A 20,800-nucleotide genomic window follows, 5' to 3' on the forward strand; every position below is an offset into this window, starting at 1 on the left:
TTTACAGCATGAAGAACATTGCAGCCTACGTTTCCTGAGCACAGCCCCTGCAGCTAATCTTTCCGTAGAGAAGGAGTGGTTCTAGCACATCCCCAAGCCAGGGTCAGACCTAAGAAACCCGATCGAAAATGTTGCTGCCCCACTCTCAAGTTATATAAAGCAAATGTAGTGACTGACTAACCCACCGGGTGCAGTATTTATGGCACAAGGAGCAGTGAGTTATTTCAGCAAACCCCAAACCAACGGGCTCGAGTGTTTAATCCAAAGGCCTGTTGGAGGATCCAAGGTGTGAGCAAAGAGATCACACCAGCTACACCCCAATGGTCTGAATATTAGAAGGAGAAATGGGAAAAGGAAAGAGATGCTGCCTGCCCCCAGTTGGCTTTCTCTCCTGGGTGGCACCCTCTGGATAATTAGTCATTGTAGCTGTAGATCCCAGGTAGGCAGACTTGTAGTGTGCTCTCAACATGGTTGGGCTTGCTTCTTCTGCTGGCTGCCTGTGTGGGAGGGCTATGGATGGGAAGGTGGTTTCTAAGCCCTGAGCGTGCGATGGTCTCTCTGTGCTAGGGATACTTGCACCTGTGCAGAGCCCTCTGGAACTCAGCTACTCTTCCCAACTGCCTGTTGAAGTTACTGGGGTCTGAGTAAATGCAGGAGCTGGTTTATGCAGGGCTCATTGTAGAATCAGGGAAGAACACTGCCCCACTCTGGCCCTTGCAGCCACTGAAGCTGAAGATCGTGTTTCTGGATGGAGGCCCACTCACATCCCTCTGTGGGACAGACACATGGGTATGAACAGCTAGGCTTGCTTTAAAGGAGTGAGGTGAGCACCTGCCTCAGCCCCAAGCCACTGTCACTCTGCTCAGCTGCTCCAGGCATTTGCACTCCCTGCTTTGATTTTACTCCCTGTGTGAAGGGTGATGGGGAGGTTATGGGACGAAGTTATGCCTGGTGTGATCTGCTGTCACTCTGGCTGGGAAAGACCCTGGCACTGAAATAACTAGGCCAGGAATGATAATGGGGAGAGGGCAGAACCGAGCATAGTGGCTATAACTGACACCCCCCCAAACTTTTCCCTGAGCTTGTCTCCCCACTTAGTGCTTCCCTGTGGCTGTGTCACCCCCAGCATCTGCCCAAATGCTCCCCTGATGCCCCCTGAGCCTGGGGGTTCCACGTATCGAACTGACACTTATATTGGAACTGCTCACTGCACTCAGTCTTTAATCCCTTATTGCCCAGTGTGGGGCAACTAACTCTCTTTGAGGTTCTGGGCCTAACTCACTTAGGGCTTGCAATGCTGAGAGGAGCAATAGCTAAATACCTTTAAAAACCTGTGCCATGTTCTCTTCCCTGGACAAGTCAACCAACAGGAAAGCTATAAATGAACTGAGGAAGCAACTTGTACCAGCTGGGCCAGAATAACTTCTCCAGCCTCTTCTGGAGTGGGCAGGAAAGGAAAATAATACAACAGCTATCAGCGCTCTCCTCTCTTAGATGGTTTTACTGACAAAAAACCTTCTACACTGAAAATGTTCCCAGGGAAATGGAGCGTAAAGGCGCTCTTCAGAGAGAGCAACTGGAGCACTCTGAGAATATGAAGCATTCTTCTTATTTGTATGACCGTAGCATTTCGAAGCCAAAATCAGAACTGGAATCCCATCGCGCTAGTTACTGTCTTAACACAGAGTAAAAGGTCTGCCCCAAACAGCTCATAATCTGAAACTAGGTTTCCAGCCCTCCAGGACTGTCCTTAACTCTCCAGGAATTTAAGATTAATCTTTAATTAAAGATTGTCATGTGATGGGACCTCCAGGAACACATCCAAGCAAGATTGGCAACTCTGAAACCCTGTAACTTTTCAGAGGCTCACAGCCCTCACTGAGCAAGGTAGAGAATGCAGCTGTGTGATTGGTCTCCTGAGCTGTCTGTCAAGAGTGTCCAGCCCCATGATGACATCATCACAGGAATATAATGGCTGGAGGGGGGTAAAATCCAAGTACTGGCAAAGGATTAGTAGTGTGGAAGTTTGGTAAGATGTGTGCTTAATCTCTATGCTATGTCTCTGGTTTTTAGGTTCTGCCTGTGTTTAGATGGGGGTTCTTTTCTTACACAGAGTGTGACTCAATGTCTTGCCTGATGGCCAGTAGTGGCTAGGATTGAATGACCAGAAACTCTTAGCTACTTTCAGTGCTTGGTAGCTGTTCTTGTGTAAAGCATTTCTAGCTGAGTCTTTTGAGCAAACAGTCCAGGGAAGGAAACTATCTGCCTTCCAGACTGGGAGGTCTTGATTAATGGTATGTTCTCTAGGGAAGACTCCACCTCTTAGAAGAATAGAATATTTAACAAGGAGAATTAAATTAGGGCTTCGACTATGGGAAAACTCTCCACTCACCTCTCTACCTGAGCTAAGCTATGCTGTTCCCACTCAGGAATGGGGATTGGGACTTCTGGCTTGTCCTAATGATCTGCAGGTGGAAATACTTGACGGAGGTGGCTGATTCAGCTGAGACTGGAGTGCTGGGTAACCAATATGTATCTGAAAAAGATAATGCAGGAAACACTAAAAGAAAATAGGCCTGGTGCCTTCCCATAAGGGAAATGCTTCCTGGCTCTAGTTTTCTAGTTAGTGGTCTCGCTCTTGCCTCTAGGGGTGATGGTGTCAATTTACCTGAACTGGAATCTGTTCTTTAGCAGACCAGTCTTTAACTGAGAAGAGAAAATATTTGTATTTTTACCAGCTAAATTGGCTTTAAAATAACCAGCCTGCCATAGTGGGCATCTCCTATGTAGACTTTAGACACTAAGGTCAGAAGGGACCATTATGATCATCTCCTATGTAATTCAGTATCCAGGGAGACTCCTACACTACTCACTCAAGAGGTCCCTGAAGGCTCACCAGCGGTACCTTCTCAATTCAGTGTTCTGTGTGTGTAGTCAATGGCTACTACCTTCAGCAGGGTAACTTCTGTCAGTGATTGTACTCTGGGACAAAAGGAATTAGCCCTGGTATTATCTGGGAAAAGACTAAACTGGGAGGGTGCCTCTGAGCTGTGCAGGTGTCCTGGTGCTCCCCTTGGGAGGTATTCTTGGGTCTAGAAGTCTGAGGAGAAGCTTTGGGAGTGTGTGACACCGACAGACCCTGGTGATCGGCAGGATCAAACCTGGGACCTCTGGAGCTAAATGCATGAGCCTCTACTGCATGAGCTAAAAGCCATAAGGCTCTTAGCTAAGACTGTAGAGCTGATGCGTTAATCTCTGCCTCTCTAACGGGTTCTGGTGCCATGAGATGGGACAGAAGAACATACCCACAAGGTGTGTGGATTACAAGTGCATCCCTGGGCTTGAGGAACTGGCTGTCTCTGAGCCTGCCTTAGATCAAAGGTTTAAGACCCTGGCCTGTTCTCTGTACAGAGAGACTTACTACAGGGGGACAACCTCGTCTGGCTCTTAGCCAAAACGGACCAGGAGCAGCTCTCCTGGTGTTCCTACACACATTGATTTCACTGGTTCCTGCTGTAGCCACTCAATATTCCTTTTTGGGTCTTGCAGGGACATCTCACTCCACCATGTCTGCTAAGGAAAATGAACCAGAGGTGGAGATCCAGGCAGAGGAGCAACAGGTGGGTCCCTCCTGGGGAGGCAGGTGTGCTTGGCAGCTGGAAGGGCTGTTCTAGCCTGAATGTCTCCACTGCTGGAGACAGGGACTCGTAACCACAACACTAGCTAATGCTCCAAGTTCTAGTTCTCAGAGTGCCGTAGTCACTGCCCACAAGTGCCCCCTGAATCCGGGAGGAGCACCAGCGCTGGTGACCCTGTGAATGCTCTCTGCACTAGAACACCCGCAAATCCCGCTAATTGCAATGCCCAGTGGGGGCACTGTACCGGGTGCTGGACCGAGACATGGTTCCTGATTGGGAGAGACTGCACTTGGAAAGACAAAAGGTGTCTCCACTCCTGCTCTCACTGGAATGAGATTGTGACGCAGTTCTCTTTTGTTGGTGGGCGTGCCAGGATGGAAACGGCATTCCTGAGACCTTGCTGAATATTGGCAGCTGTTCCAATGGGACCAGGCTTCTGGGTGTGTAACTAATGTCACAGGCAGGCCACTGAACCCCTGCTGACAGGGACAGGAGACTGCCTAGCTCTGAGGACAGTCCCTCTGCAACTGATTCTGTAGGAGAAAGAGACAGGAGGGCACCTTGACAAGCCAGGAGCTCTTCCTCAGCTGACTCCTCTTTCCCTCCCTCAGACTGCAGGGGACAGGGTGGCTGGCCTGCCCTTGGTCAGCTCTGCCTGTGAGATGGCCTCTGCCAGCTACGCTGCCACCAAAGAGACCCACCCAGCCATCAAAGCGGTCTGTGAGGTGGCAGAGACTGGGGTGAGGGCCATCACCTCTGCTGCCATCACCAGGGCACGGCCCATCCTGGACCAGCTGGAGCCACAGCGTGAGTAAGGGAAGAGAGACAGAAACACTCCTGTGTGTGTGGCGGGGGAGGTGGGTCTGGGGGCAGGTTCAGCCTATAGTGGCTCTAGGCCCACTACTGAACTTGGCCTCCAACTGGCAGCAAACAGAATCCACAGACTCCCTTCTCCTGCTCCCCTGAACTCTGCTAGCTCCTAGACATGATCTGGCCAAGGCATTGGCCTCGTGCGGAGCGGCTCTGATGGTTGCAGCAGCTGTTGTTGGACTCTTCCTCAGGTATCGGTGCTGAGCTGGACCAGCCTAGAGACAGGCAGTACCCACGCACAATCCCTGGTGTGCGTGGCTGGCCCAGTACCACACAGCCACATGCACTGTGTATGGCACCTAATGCCATGGAGCAATACCTGCTAGAGGGCACAGGAAGCAGCTCCAATGCTAAAAGGATCTGAGCCCATTGCAGGCACTGGAGATGCCTGAAATCCTCTAGGAGAAGTTGGGGGTGGATGAACAGATGGCTGGCAGCCGGATCTCCCGAGTGCTAAAGCTGGCGCTGACCCAGACTGGCTCCATAGCCTTGGGCAACTTGCCCAACCTCTCTTCCTTGGCTTTCCCATCAATAACCTGGGACACTTGCTTAGGAACACCAGTCCTCCAGTGTACACAGATTAGCAGCCCCACGAGATCTGTGCACGTGAAGGAATTAAGGGAACGAGTTCTGTGGTTGTGTTTCAGTTGCAGCAGCCAATGAATACGCCTGTCGGGGTCTGGACAGACTGGAAGAGCAGCTGCCCATCCTGCAGCAGCCAATTGAGAAGGTAACCACAGGAGTGTCATGGCTGGTCCTGGAGCAGGATGAGGCTGTGGGCCCTTCACTTCCGCTAGGTGTTCAGTGACCTCTCTTCTGACCCCTTTTCCTCTAGGTGGCTTTGGATGCCCAAGACCTCGTGCGTGCCACAATGGTGGGTGCCAAGGATGCAGTGTGCAGCACGGTCACTGAGGCCAAGGATGCAGTGACCAGCATGGTGGGCGTGGCCCAAGGGGCTGTCCAGGAGAGCGTGGAGATGACCAAATCCGCCATGACCAGCAGCATGAGCAGAGTGGTGGGCTCCAGCATGGGGCAGTTGGCTGCGATTGGCATAGACACAGCATTGGGGAAATCTGAGCAGCTGGTGGACCACTACCTCCCCATGACCGAGGAGGAGCTCGGTAAGATCCCCTCTGCTGAATAAAAACCAGTGTGATCCTGGTGTCTTGGGGTGTGGCTTTGAACAGCTGTGAGTCCATGTTCACAGCTGAGCTTGCAAAAGCCACCTCTCCTTCAGGCTCCCTTGCAACCTTGATAGGCTACTAGCCCTCCCCTTTTTCCTTCATGCTGGGCCCTCAGCTAGCCCTGTCATCTGGTTCTGACGCTGCTCCCTGTGCAGCTACCCGCTGCTTTACTGGTCGGTGCTGCAGGGCATCCAAACGTGCCTTGGGAAAGATTCCATCGGTCACAAGCTTTGGGAGGGCTGAATGCATCCCTGCCTTGTATCCTGGCCCTGCCAACTGGTGGTGCAACTAGATTTTAACTCCTACCAGTACGGCGACTCATGGGAGGGACCCAAAAGTGGTGGTGGGGGGGGGGGCACATGGCTCCCCCCAAACGACCCCACCCTGCCTTGTGCAGGGGGCTCTACAGACCCCAGACAGGAGATGCAACTACGTGGAAGGGCTGGTGGGGAGCCAGCTGGGGACGGTACAGCCACACCGGAGGAGGTGCCAGCGTTCTGCTCCTTTCGCTGCTGTGGTTCCTGAGAGCCCTGCAGTTTTCACTGGATACCAAACGTCATTCCAGTACGTCATACCAGCAACAAATGTCTTAATGGTGCGGCGTACCTGACCTTACTGGCTTGCTTGCACCACTGCTGCCAACTGACCCCTTTCCCCTTCCAGCTGAGCTTGCCACAACTCCCGTTGAGGGGCCTGGAGAGGCTCCTGCAGAGCAGCGGAGTTACTATGTGCGTCTGGGTTCCCTGTCGAGCACGCTGCGCCAGCGAGCCTACCAGCACGCCCTGGGCAAGATGAGACAAGCCAGGCAGCGCACCCTGGAGGCCCTCTCCCAGCTCCAGCAAATCATTGACCTGGTAGGAACACGACCCCTCTCCCCTGCCCTGTAGCTGCTGTGGGTCACGGTCTCTGCAGCCTCCCATGCTCGGTGCCATTGGCGCTGTTTGTTCCTGGGCCCAGCTGTGTCGCTGCAGTAGTGCGGCTTGCCTGCTGCCCACACCTAGCTGTGGGAGAGCTTCCCTGGCCAGCCGCCTCCTGCTCTTCCCAGCTAACTGCCCTCTCCTCCTGCAGATCAACCATGCCAAGCAGGCTGTAGATCAGAAGCTTCACAATGGCCAGGACCGTCTGTACCAGATGTGGCTCCAGTGCTGCAGGGGGAAGTTGGAAGGGCAGGAGGAACCAGACTCCGCAAAGGTATTCTCCTTCTCGCCCTGCCAGTCTTGCTCCAGTGAACTCCCCCCATGTGTAGGGGAAACTTGCAGATACTCCAGTCTCTCTTTCTCCTTCCAGCAGGTTGAAGCTCAGGCTCTAGCCACGTCCCAGAGCCTCACCCAGCAACTGAAAACCACCTGCCTTACTCTCCTGGGCAGCATCCAGGGCCTTCCCAGCACTATCCAGGACAAGGCCCAGCAGGTCTCGAGCAGTATAGAAGAGCTCCAGGCCTCCTTCTCCAGTGCCGGATGTTTCCAGGATCTCTCCAGCAGTGCCCTTGCCCATAGTCGGGAGATCGTAACCAAGGCCCAGGAGTCCCTGGGGGAGCTGCTGGAATACGTGATGCAGAACATTCCCCTGGACTGGATCGTGGGACCCTTCACTCCCGCTGGAGACTCCCCACCATGTCCTGATGAGCTGGTGGGGGAAGGAAAGAAGCTGGAGGCCTGAAGGGTTCCCCCTGCTGCTGGAAGGAATCCAGCTGAATTGCCTGCATAGCTAGTGTGGGGTCTCCTCGCTGAGGCCGTAGTTCTGCTTTGGCAGATGGTGGGCTGATGTCAGCTCTTCCTTCTGCAGAATTAAAGAACTTGAATGTCCTTTCCCAGGCCCACTTCCCCAGAACCATTTGTTACAGGGTGGCATCACTAGTCATGCAGGACTGCGTCCCTAGCAGGGCTAGTCTGCTTCTCTCAGGACATACATAGGAAGTGCTCCTCAGCTCGATATTTTTCCTAGCTGTGTAATACTAGGGTTTAATGTCACAATAAACCTCAACTGCATTCAAATTCCTGTCTGCTTAATGTGATTCCCTCCCTGACTTGTGCTCTGTACAAACATATACTGTACAGATGACCCCATCCCCCTCTTCTTTACTTAAACACACACACACACACACCCCTTGCACCCACTCTTTTTCTGGTAGGGCTCCAGAATGGCTGAGCTCGTCTCCTGGGTAAAGGCATCGCTTCAGGTGCCTCCATTTGACACTCTTCCATTGAGACTTTTCTCAGATAGAAGGAGGCAACAGCCCATTGAGAACACTCGTCTGGCTTCCAGTGGGTAGTAAGGCAACATTACAAACTCTGAAACCAACTAACGGAGGAAAGAACCCAGGGTGTTAGGGCACGATGGCCCTGAGAGGAAATGGGGTGGGTGGAGAGCTCAGAACCTACTACTGGTAATGAGCGGAGTTAAAAGGGTCACATACCGTGGTGGGAGCCTGCCAGGCTTTACCTCTAATCCAGTGCAAGAAGCTCAACAGGTTGGAAGCATCCAGGAAAAGAGATGGTGAATTGTTAAATCCCAGTTGCCTGGAGTTGTCAAAACATACCCCTGCACACGCGTGCACACACACAGGGAGACTACTTGCAAGAGAGTGAGCAGCAGACAGTCTTGCTGAAGCATGGACATCAGCCAGCCTGCGTCCTTCCTCCCTGCCATTAGCCAAGCACCTGCCTAACCTTTCCTACTGCCTAGTGTAAACCTAGCCAGGCCAATAACCGTACAGGCACGTGGCTCAGGGTTGTGGGAGATCCATGATGGGACCAGTGCTGGGCTTGTAATGCATTTTCCTGAGAGCTTGTGTCTGTGCTTGAAGTCACAAGTGGGTAGTGGCATCTAGGCAGCTCCATCACTGTTGCTTATCCTAACTTGGGCTTGAGCTATTAAAAAGCTTCAGGCAAGACCATGTCTCCTGGATTCAGCACTGCAACAGCACCATGAGCAGGAATGGCTGTGTTGCTCTCCAAGCTGGAGACTAGTAATCAAAGTGGTGATGGAAGCAGCTCCCATGGCTGGTTACTCCTCATCTCATTGGACAGGGCCTGGCTTGTACTCCAAAGGACTGGGGATAGCAAGCTCTTCAAAGTCAGAAACTGCTGAACTGACAGGCTAACCTGCCTGTGGAACTGGAGATGTGTTAGAAACCCTGCTGTGTTCTGGATTAACAAAGGCCCCTACAACACACTCAGGGAAGAGTGAGTAAGAGCACTCGCTAGGTGGAGCCCTGCTGGGGTGAGTAAAAGTCCTAACCTGCTTCTTTTAGGGACATGCAAAAGGAAGTGCAGACTTCAGTAGTGCTGTTCAGCAAATGGGACTTCTGTGCTCAAGCCCAAGGAAGCTCTTTAGTCCAAGTCTAATAAAATGTGCGAGGTGAATGAGTGGATTTCACATCAGCAGATATTAGCTTGAAACATGGATAGAAGTAGGAGCTGGATTTTCTTTACACCATGAAGAACATTGCAGCCTCCATTTCCCACGCGCAGCCCCTGCAGCTAATCCTTCCGTAGACAAGAAGTGGTTCTAACATGTCCCCAGCTAGGGTCAGACGTAAGATACCCTATAGCAACTGCTGCTGGACCAGTCTTAGATTATATAAAGCAAACATAGTAACTGACTAACCCACCAGATGCAGTATTTATGGCTCAAGGAGCAGTGAGTTATTTCAGCAAACCCCAGCATGATCCACCAACAGGCTCAGGTGTTTAATCCAAAGGCCTGTTGGAGGTTCTAAAGTGTGAGCATAGAGATCATACCAGCTACACCCCAATGGTCTGAATATTAGAAGGAGGAATGGGAAAAGGAAAGAGATGCTGCCTGCCCCTGGGTGGCACCCTCTGGATAATTAGTGATTGTAGCTGTACATCCCAGGTAGGAACACTTGCAGTGTGCTCTCAACATGGTTGGGCTTGCTTCTTCTGCTGGCTGCCTGTGTGGGAGGGCTATGGATGGGAAGGTGGTTTCTAAGCCCTGAGCATGCAGTGGTCTCTCTGTGCTGGTGTTACTTGCACCTGTGCAGAGCTCTCTGGAACCCAGCTACTCTTCCCAACTGCCTGTTGAAGTTACTGGGGGTCTGAGTATCATAGAATATCAGGGTTGGAAGGGACCTCAGGAGGTCATCTAGTCCAACCCCCTGCTCAAAGCAGGATCGATTCCCCAATTAAATCATCCCAGCCAGGGTCTTGTCAAGCCTGACCTTAAAAGCTTCTAAGGAAGGAGATTCCACCACCTCCCTAGGTAATGCATTCCAGTATTTCACCACCCTCCTAGGGAAAAAGTTTTTCCTAATATCCAACCTAAATCTCCCCCACTGCAACTTGAGACCATTACTCCTTGTCCTGTCATCCTCTACCTCTGAGAATAGTCTAGATCCATCTTTTTTGGAACCACCTTTCAGGTAGTTGAAAGCAGTTATCAAATATCCCCTCATTCTTCTCTTCTGTAGACTAAACAATCCCACTTCCCTCAGCCTCTCCTCATAAGTCATCTGTTCCAGTCCCCTAATCATTTTTGTTGCCCTCCGCTGGACTCTCTCCAATTTTTCCACATCCTTCTTGTAGTGTGGGGCCCAAAACTGGACACGCTACTCCAGATGAGGCCTCACCAATGTCGAATTGAGGGGAACAATCACGTCCCTCAATCTGCTGGCAATGCCCCTACTTATACATCCCAAAATGCCATTGGCCTTCTTGGCTACAAGGGCACACTTTTGACTCATATCCAGCTTCTCGTCCACTGTAACCCCCAGGTCCTTTTCTGCAGAACTGCTGCCGAGCCATTCGGTCCCTAGTCTGTAGCGGTGCACTGGATTCTACCGTCCTAAGTGCAGGACTCTGCACTTGTCCTTGTTGAACCTCATCAGATTTCTTTTGGCCCAATCCTCCTATTTGTCTAGGTTCCTCTGTATCCTATCCCTACCCTCCAGCGTATCTACCACTCCTCCCAGTTTAGTGTCATCTGCAAACTTGCTGAGGGTGCAATCCACACCATCCTCCAGATCATTAATGAAGATATTGAACAAAAACGGCCCCAGGACTGACCCTTGGGGCACTCCGCTTGATACCAGCTGCCAACTAGACATGAAGCCATTGATCACTACCCGTTGAGCCCGACAATCTAGCCAATTTTCTACCCACCTTATAATGCATTCATCCAGCCCATACTTCTTTAACTTACTGACAAGAATACTGTGGGAGACAGTGTCAAAAGCTTTGCTAAAGTCAAGGAACACCTCGTCCACTGCTTTCCCTTCATCCACAGAGCCAGTTATCTCGTCATAGAAGGCAATTAGATTAGTCAGGAATGACTTACCCTAGGTGAATCCATGCTGACTTTTCCTGATCACTTTCCTCTCATCCAAGTGCTTCAGAATTGATTCCTTGTGGACCTGCTCCGGGGATTTTTCTGGGGAGGTGAGGCTGACTGGCCTGTAGTTCCCAGGATCCTCCTTCTTCCCTTTTTTAAAGATGGGCACTACATTAGCCTTTTTCCAGTAGTCCGGGACTGCCCCGGATCGCCGTGAGTTTTCAAAGATAATGGCCAACGGCTCCGCAATCACATCCGCCAACTCCTTTAGCACTCTCAGATGCAACGCATCCGGCCCCATGGACTTGTGCACGTCCAGCTTTTCTAAATAGTCCCGAACCACTTCTTTCTCCACAGAGGGCTGGTCACCTCCTCCCCATGCTGTGCTGCCCAGTGCAGTAGTCTGGGAGCTGACCTTGTTCGTGAAGACAGAGGCAAAAAAAGCATTGAGTACATTAGCTTTTTCCACATCCTCTGTCACTAGGTTGCCTCCCTCATTCAGTAAGGGGCCCACACTTTCCTTGACTTTCTTCTTGTTGCCAACGTACCTGAAGAAACCCTTCTTGTTACTCTTAACATCTCTTGCTAGCTGCAACTCCAGGTGTGATTTGGCCTTCCTGATTTCACTCCTGCATGCCTGAGCAATATTTTCATACTTCTCCCTGGTCATTTGTCCAATCTTCCACTTCTTGTAAGCTTCTTTTTTGTGTTTAAGATCAGCAAGGATTTCACTGGTCAAGCTGGTCGCATGCCATATTTACTATACTTTCTACACATCGGGATGGTTTGTCCCTGTAACCTCAAAAAGGATTCTTTAAAATAAAGCCAGCTCTCCTGGACTCCTTTCCCCCTCATGTTATTCTCCCAGGGGATCTTGCCCATCAGTTCCCTGAGGGAGTCAAAGTCTGCTTTTCTGAAGTCCAGGGTCCGTATTCTACTGCTTTCCTTTCCTCCTTGTGTCAGGATCCTGAACTCAACCATCTCATGGTCACTGCCTCCCAGGTTCCCATCCACTTTTGCTTCCCCTACTAATTCTTCCCAGTTTGTGAGCAGCAGCTCAAGAAGAGCTCTGCCCCTAGCTGGTTCCTCCAGCACTTGCACCAGGAAATTGTCCCCTACATTTTCCAAAAACTTCCTGGATTGTCTGTGCACCGCTGTATTGCTCTCCCACCAGATATCAGGGTGATTGAAGTTTCCCATGAGAACCAGGGCGTGCAGGGAGTAAATGCAGGGACTGGTTTGTGCAGGGCTCACTGTAGAATCAGGGACTAAAACTGCCTCACTCTGGCCCTGGCAGCCACTGAAGCTGAAGTTTGTGTCTCTGGATGGAGGCCCACTCACATCCCTCTGTGGGACAGACACATGGGTATGAACAGCTAGGCTTGCTTTAAAGGAGTGAGGTGAGCACCTGCCTCAGCTCCAGGCCTCTGTCACTCTGCTCAGCTGCTCCAGGCATTTGCACTCCCTGCTTTGATTTTACTCCCTGTGTGAAGGGTGATGGGGAGGTTATGGGAAGAAGTTATGCCTGGTGTGATCTGCTGTCACTCCGGCTGGGAAGGGCCTTGACGCTGGACTAACTAGGCCAGGAATGATAATGGGGAGAGGGAAGAGCCGAGCATAGTGGCTATGACTGACACCCCCCCAGACTTTGCCCTGAGCTTGTCTCCCCACTTAGTCCTTCCCTGTGGCTGTGTCACCCCCAGCATCTGCCCAAATGCTCCCCTGATGCCCCCTGAGCCTGGGGATTCCACGTATCGAACTGACACTTATATTGGAACTGCTAACTGCACTCAGTCTTTAACCCCTTATTGCCCAGTGTGGGGCAGCCTAACTCTCTTTGAGGTTCTGGGCCTAACTCACTTAGGCCTTGCAATGCTGAGAGGAGCAATAGCTAAATACCTTTAAAAACCTGTGCCATGTTCTCTTCCCTGGACAAGTCAACCAACAGGAAATCTATAAATGAACTGAGGAAGCAACTTGTACCAGCTGGGCCAGAATAATTTCGCCAGCCTCTTCTGGAGTGGGCAAGACAGCAAAATAATACAACAGCTATCAGCACTCTCCTCTCCTAGAACTGTTTTACTGACAAAAAACCTTCTACACTGAAAATGTTCCCAGGGAAATGGAGCGTAAAGGCGCTCTTCAGAGGGAACAACTGGAGCACTCTGAGAATATGAAGCATTCTTATTATTTGTATGACCGTAGCATTTCGAAGCCAAAATCAGAACTGGAATCCCATCGCGCTAGGTACTGTCTTAACACAGAGTAAAAGGCTTGCCCCAAACAGCTCATAATCTGAAACTAGGTTTGCTAGCCTTCCAGGATCGTCCTGGAGTCTCCAGGAACTAAAGATTGTCATGTGATGAGACCTCCAGGAACACATCCAAGCAAGACTGACAACTCTGAAACCCTGTAACTTTTCAGAGGCTCACAGCCCTCACTGAGCAAAGTAGAGAATGCAGCTGTGTGATTGGTCTCCTGAGCTGTCTGTCAAGTGTGTCCAGCCCCATGATGACATCATCACAGGAATATAATGGCTGAGACGTGGGTGAGGTCTGAGTATTGGTGAAGGATTAGTAGTGTGGAAGTTTGGTAAGATGTGTGGTTTACCTCTGTGTTATGTCTTTGGTTCCTAGGTTCTGCATGTGTTTAGATGGGGGCTCTTTTCTTACACAGAATGTGACCCAATGTCTTGCCTGATGGCCAGTAGTGGCTAGGATTGAATGGTCAGAAACTCTTAGCTACTTTCAGTGCTTGGTAGCTGTACTTGTGTAAAACATTTCTAGCTGAGTCTTCTGAGCAAACAGTTTCCTTCCCTGGACTATCTGCCTTCCAGACTGGGAGGCCTGGATTAATGGTATGTTCCAGGAGATGGAGGCTTCCTTAGAGGAGAATAGAATATTTAACAAGGAGAACTAAATTAGAGCCTGGACTATGGGGAAAAACTTTCCACTCAGCTCTCTACCTGAGCAAAGCTGTGCTGTTCCCACTCAGGAATGGGGATTGGGACTTCCGGTTGTGGTCTGAGTTCTGGATTGTCCTAATGATCTGCAGGTGGAAAAACTTGACTGAGGTGGCTGAGACTGGAGTGCTGGGTAACCAATATGTATCTGAAACAGATAATGCAGGAAACACTAAAAGAAAACAGGCTTGGTGCCTTCCCATAAGGGAAATGCTTCCTGGCCCTAGCTTTCTAGTTAGTGGTCTCACTCTCGCCTCCAGGGGTGATGTAAATTTACCTGAACTGGAATCTGTTTCTTGACCAGACCAGTCTTTAACTGAGAATAGAAAATATTTGTATTTTTACCAGCTAAATTGGCTTTAAAATAACCAGCCTGCCATAGTGGGCATCTCCTATGTAGACTCATAGATATTAAGGTCAGAAGGGACCATTATGATCATCTCCTATGTAATTCAGTATCCAGGGAGACTCCTACACTACTCACTCTAGAGGTCCCTGAAGGCTACCCCGTGGTACCTTCTCAATTCAGTGTTCTGTGTGTGTAGTCAATGGCTACTACCTTCAGCAGGATAACTTCTGTCAGTGATTGTACTCTGGGACAAATGGAATTAGCCCTGGTACTATCTGGGAAAAGACTAAACTAGGAGGGTGCCTCTGATGAGCTGTGCAGGTGTCCTGGTGCTCCCCTTGGGAGGCATTGTTGGGTCTAGAAGTCTGAGGAGAAGCTTTGGGAGTGTGTAACACCAACAGACCCTGGTGTTGGGCAGGATCAAACCTGGGACCTCTGGAGCTAAATGCATGAGCCTCTACTGCATGAGCTAAAAGCCATAAGGCTCTTAGCTAAGACTGTAAAGCCGATGCGTTAATCTCTGTCTCTCTAACTGGTCCTGGTGCCACGAGATGGGACAGAAGAACACACCCACAAGGTGTGTGGATTACAAGTGCATCCCTGGGCTTGAGGAACTGGCTGTCTCTGAGCCTGCCTTAGATCAAAGGTTTAAGGCCCTGGCCTGTTCTCTGTACAGAGAGACTTACTACAGGGGGACAACCTCGTCTGGCTCTTAGAGAAAACGGACCAGGAGCAGCTCTCCTGGTGTTCCTGCACAACATTGATTTCATTGTTTCCTGCTGTAGCCACTCAATATTCCTTGTTGGGTCTTGCAGGGACATCTCACTCCACCATGTCTGCTAAGGAAAATGAACCACAGGTGGAGATCCAGGCAGAGGAGCCACAGGTGGGTCCCTCCTGGGGAGGCAGGTGTGCTTGGCAGCTGGCAGGTCTGTTCTAGCTTGAATGTCTCCACTGCTGGAGACAGGGACTCGTAACCACAACACTAGCTCATGCTCCAAGTTCAAGTTCTCAGAGTGCCGTAGTCACTGCCCACAAGTGCCCCCTGAATCCGGGAGGAGCACCAGCACTGGTGACCCTGTGAATGCTCTCTGCACTAGAACACCGGCAAATCCCGCTGATTGCAATGCCCAGTGGGGGCACTGTACCGGGTGCTTGACCGAGACATGGTTCCTGATTGGGAGAGACTGCACTTGGAAAGACAAAAGGTCTCTCCACTCCTGCTCTCACTGACGGAACGAGATTGTGACGCAGTTCTGTTTTGTTGGTGGGCGTGCCAGGATGGAAACGGCGTTCCTGAGACCTTGCTGAATATTGGCAGCTGTTCCAGTGGGACCAGGCTTCTGGGTCTGTAACTCATGTCACAGGCAGGCCACTGAAACCCAGCTGAAAGGAACAGGAGATTGTCCTCAGAGCTGCGCAGTCTCCTACAGAATCAGTAGTTGCAGAGGGAAAGAGACAGGAGGGGCACCTTGAGAAGCCAGGAGCTCTTCCCCAGCTGACACCTCTTTTCCTCCCCCAGACTGCAGTGGACAGGGTCGCTGGCATGCCCTTGGTCAGCTCTGCCTGTGAGATGGCCTCTGCTAGCTATGCTGCCACCAAAGAGACCCACCCAGCCATCAAAGGGGTCTGTGAGGTGGTAGAGACAGGGGTGAGGGCCATCACCTCTGCTGCCATCACTGGGGCATGGCCCATCCTGGACCAGCTGGAGCCACAGAGTGAGTAAGGGAAGGGAAGCCGGAACACTCCTGTGTGTGTGTGGTGGGGGAGGTGGGTCTGGGGACAGGCTCAGCCTACAGTGGCTCTAGGCCCACTACTGAACTCGGCCTCCAACTGGCAGCAAACAGAATCCACAGACTCCCTTCTCGTGCTCCCCTCAACTCAGCTAGCTCCTAAACATGATCTGGCCAAGGCATTGGCCTTGTGCGGAGTGGCTCTGACGGCTGCAGCAGCTGCTGTTGGGGACTCTTGCTCAGGTACCAGCGGGGAGCTGGGCCAGCCTAGAGGCAGGCAGTACCCAGGCACAATCCCTGGTGTGTGTGGCTGGCCCAGTACCACACAGCCACATGCACTGTGTATGGCACCTAATGCCATGGAGCAATACCTGCTAGAGGGCACAGGAAGCAGCTCCAATGCTGAAGGGATCTGAGCCCATTGCAGGCACTGGAGACGCCTGAAACCCTCTAGGAGAAGCTGGGGGTGAATGAACAGATGACTGGCAGCCGGATCTCCTGAGTGCTAAACCTGGCTCTGAAATACACTGGCTCCATAGCCTTGGGCAACTTGCCCATCCCCTCTTCCTTGGCTTTCCCATCAGTAACCTGGGACACTTGCTTAGGAACACCAGTCCTCCAGTGTACACAGATTAGCAGCCCCACGAGATCTGTGCACGTGAAGGAATTAAGGGAACGAGTTCTGTGGTTGTGTTTCAGTTGCAGCAGCCAATGAATATGCCTGTCGGGGTCTGGACAGACTGGAGGAGCAGCTGCCCATCCTGCAGCAGCCGATTGAGAAGGTAACCACAGGAGTGTCACGGCTGGTCCTGGAGCAGGATGAGGCTGTGGGCCCTTCACTTCCGCTTGGTGTTCAGTGACCTCTCTTCTGACCCTTTTTCCTCTAGGTGGTTTTGGATGCCCAAGACCTCGTGCGTGCCACAATGGTGGGTGCCAAGGATTCAGTCTGCAGCACGGTCACTGAGGCCAAGGATGCAGTGACCAGCATGGTCGGCATGGCCAGAGAGGCTGTCCAGGAGAGCGTGGAGGTGACCAAATCCGCCATGACCAGCAGCATGAGCACAGTGATGGACTCCAGCATGGGGCAGATGGCTGCGAGTGGCATAGACACAGCATTGGGGAAATCTGAGCAGCTGGTGGACTACTACCTCCCCATGACAGAGGAGGAGCTCGGTAAGAACCTCTCTGCTGAATAGAAACCAATGTGACCCTGGTGTCTTGGGGCGTGGGTTGGACTCCCAGTGTTCACAGCTGATCTGCCAAAAGAGCCACCTCTCGTTCGGGCTCCCTTGCAACCTAGCTTGGCTACTCGCCCTCCTCTTGTTCCTTCATGCTGGGCCCTCTGCTCGCCCTGTCTGATGGCTCTGACGCTGCTCCCTGTGCAGCTACCCACTGCCTTACTGGTCGGTGCTGCAGGGCATCCAAACGTGCCCTGGGAAAGTTTCCATAGGTCACAAGCTTTGGGAGGGCTGAATGCATCCCTGCCTTGTATCCTAGCCCTGCCAATTGGTGGTGCAAGTAGATTTTAACTCTTACCAGTACCGCGACTCATAGGAGGGACCCAAAAGGGGGGGGGTACATGACCCCCCACATGTGACTTCCTCCAAATGACTCCACCCAGCCTTGTGTGGGGGGCTCTACAGACCCCAGACAGGAGATGCAACTACATGGAAGGGCTGGGCGGGGGGCAGCTGGGGGCGGTACAGCCACACCGGAGGAGCTGCCAGCATTCTGCTCCTTTCACTACTACGATTCCTGAGAGCCCTGCAGTTTTCAGTGGATACCAAATGTCTTTCCAGTACGTCTTACCAGCAATAAATGTCTTAATGGTGCAGCGTACCTGACCTTACTGGCTTACTTGCACCACTGCTGCCAACTGACCCCTTCCCCCTTCCAGCGGAGCTTGCCACAACTCCCGTTGAGGGGCCTGGAGAGGCTCCTGCAGAGCAGCGGAGTTACTACGTGCGTCTGGGTTCCCTGTCGAGCACGCTGCGCCAGCGAGCCTACCAGCACGCCCTGGGCAAGATGAGACAAGCCAGGCAGCGCACCCTGGAGGCCCTCTCCCAGCTCCAGCAAATCATTGACCTGGTAGGAACACGACCCCTCTCCCCTGCCCTGTAGCTGCTGTGGGTCACGGTCTCTGCAGCCTCCCATGCTCAGTGCCATTGGCGCTGTTTGTTCCTGGGCCCAGCTGTGTCACTGCAGTAGTGCTGCCTGCCTGCTGCCCACACCTAGCTGTGGGAGAGCTTCCCTGGCCAGCCGCCTCCTGCTCCTCCCAGCTAACTGCCCTCTCCTCCTGCAGATCAACCATGCCAAGCAGGCTGTAGATCAGAAGCTTCACAATGGCCAGGACCATCTGTACCAGATGTGGCTCCAGTGCTGCAGGGGGAAGTTGGAAGGGCAGGAGGAACCAGACTCCGCAAAGGTATTCTCCTCCTCCTCGCTCTAATAGCCTTGCTCCAGCCAACTCTCCACATCTGTCGGGGTGTGTCATAAATATAAAGGAAAGGCTAACCACCTTTCTGTATAGAGTGCTACAAAATCCCTCCTGGCCAGAGGTAAAATCCTTTCACCTGTGAAGGGCTAAGAAGCTAAGGTAACCCTGCTGGCACCTGACCCAAAATGGCCAAGGAGGGGACAAGATTCCTTCAAATCTGGAGTGGGGGGCGGGGGAACAAAGGGTTTGGTCTGTCTGTGTGATGCTTTTGCTGGGAACAGATGAGGAATGCAGCCTTACAACTCCTATTAAGTTAGTAAGTAAGCTTGCTAGAAAATGTTAGATTTTCTTTTGTGTAATGCCTTGTAAAATATTCTGTGCTGGAGGGAATGTGTATTAATGTTTTGATGAGGGATTCTCCGTGTTTTGAATCTGATTACTCTGTAAGGTATTTACTATCCTGATTTTACTGATGTGATTCTTTTTCCTTTTCTTTAATTTAAAATTCTTCTTTTAAGAACCTGATTGGTTTTGTTTTATTCTTAAGATCCAAGGGTTTGGGTCTGTGCTCACCTGTACCAATTGGTGAGGATTATTCCCAAGCCTTCCCCAGGAAAGGGGGAGTAGGGCTTGGGGGGGATATTTTGGGGGAAGACTTCTCCAAGAGGTCTCTTTCCCTGTTCTTTGTTTAAAACGCTTGGTGGTGGCAGCATACGGTTGAAGGACAAGGAAAAGCCTGTATCTTGGGGAAGCTTTTAACCTAAGCTGGTAAGAATAAGTTTAGGGGGTCTTTCATGCTGGTCCCCACATCTGTACCCTAGAGTTCAGAGTGGGGAAGGAACCTTGACAGGGTGACTTGCAGATACTCCCATCTCTCGCTTTCTCCTTCCAGCAGGTTGAAGCTCAGGCTCTAGCCATGTCCCAGAGCCTCACCCAGCAACTGAAAACCACTTGCCTTACTCTCCTGGGCAGCATCCAGGGCCTTCCCAGCACCATCCAGGACAAGGCCCAGCAGGTCTCGAGCAGTATAGAAGAGCTCCAGGCCTCCTTCTCCAGTGCCGGATGTTTCCAGGATCTGTCCAGCAATGCCCTTGCCCGTAGTCGGGAGATGGTGACCAAGGCCCAGGAGTCCCTGGATGAGCTGCTGGAATACGTGATGCAGAACATTCCCCTGGACTGGATCGTGGGACCCTTCACTCCCGCTGGAGACTCCCCACCATGTCCTGATGAGCTGGTGGAGGAAGGAAAGAAGGTGGAGGCCTGAAGGGTTCCCCCTGCTGCTGGAAGGAATCCAGCTGAATTGCCTGCATAGCTAGTGTGGGGTCTCCTCACTAAGGCTGCAGTTCTGCTTTGGCAGATGGTGGACTGAGGTCAGCTCTTCCTTCTGCAGAATTACAGAATGTGAATGTCCTTTTCCCAGGCACACTTCCCCAGAACCGTGTATTACCAGTTACAGGGTGGCATCACTAGTCATGCAGGACTGCATCCCTTGTAGGGCTAGTCTGCTTCTCTCAGGACATACATACAGCTGTCTTCCTCTGTACGTAGGAAGTGCTCCTGAGCTTGATCTTTTTCCTAGCTTTGTAATGTGTAAAACTAGGGTTTAATGTCACAATAAACCTCAACTGCATTCAAATTGCTGTCTGCTTAATGTGATTCCCTCCCTGGCTCGTGCTCTGTACAAACATATACTGTACAGGTGACCCCATTCCCCCTCTTCACACACCCCCACAACCCGTTCTTCTCTGGCAGGGCTCCAGAATGGCTGAACTCATCTCCTGGGTGAAGGCATCTCTTCAGGTGCCTCCATTTGACACTCTTCCACTGAGACTTTTCTCATGTAGAAGGAGGCAACAGCCCCTTGAGAACACTCGTCTGGCTTCCAGTGTGTAGCAAGGCAACATTACAGACTCTGAGACCAACTAACAGAGGGAAAGACCCAGGTTGTTGAGATAGAGCACTATGGCCTTGAGAGGAAATGGGGCGTATGGAGAACTGAGAACCTACTACTGGTAATGAGCGAAGTTAAAAGGGTCACACACAGTGGTGGGAGACTGCCAGACATTGCCTCTAGTCCAGTACAAGAAGCTCAACAGGTTGGAAGTGTCTCAGAAAAGAGATGGTGAATTGACAACTCCAGGCAACTGGGATTTAACCACACACACACACACACACACACACACACACACACACACACAGAGACCAGCTGCAAGAAATAGAGCAGCAGCCAGTCTTGCTGAAGCATGGACATCAGCCAGCCTGGATCCATTCTCCCTGCTGTTAGCCTAGCACCTGCCTAACCTTTCCTACTGCCTACTGTAAACCTAGCCAGGCC

General features: G+C 51.6%; 2 pseudogenes; both read left to right on the forward strand.

The window, feature by feature from the left end:
* The first annotated feature begins 1,971 nt into the window (after positions 1 to 1,971).
* LOC141987099 (perilipin-3-like) lies at positions 1,972 to 7,351 on the forward strand (annotated as a pseudogene).
* A 5,755-nt stretch (positions 7,352 to 13,106) lies between these two features.
* On the forward strand, positions 13,107 to 19,729 carry LOC141988006 (perilipin-3-like; annotated as a pseudogene).
* Positions 19,730 to 20,800: the final 1,071 nt, after the last annotated feature.

Source organism: Natator depressus, chromosome 5 (genome assembly GCF_965152275.1).
Source record: "Natator depressus isolate rNatDep1 chromosome 5, rNatDep2.hap1, whole genome shotgun sequence".
Lineage (NCBI taxonomy): Eukaryota > Metazoa > Chordata > Testudines > Cheloniidae > Natator > Natator depressus.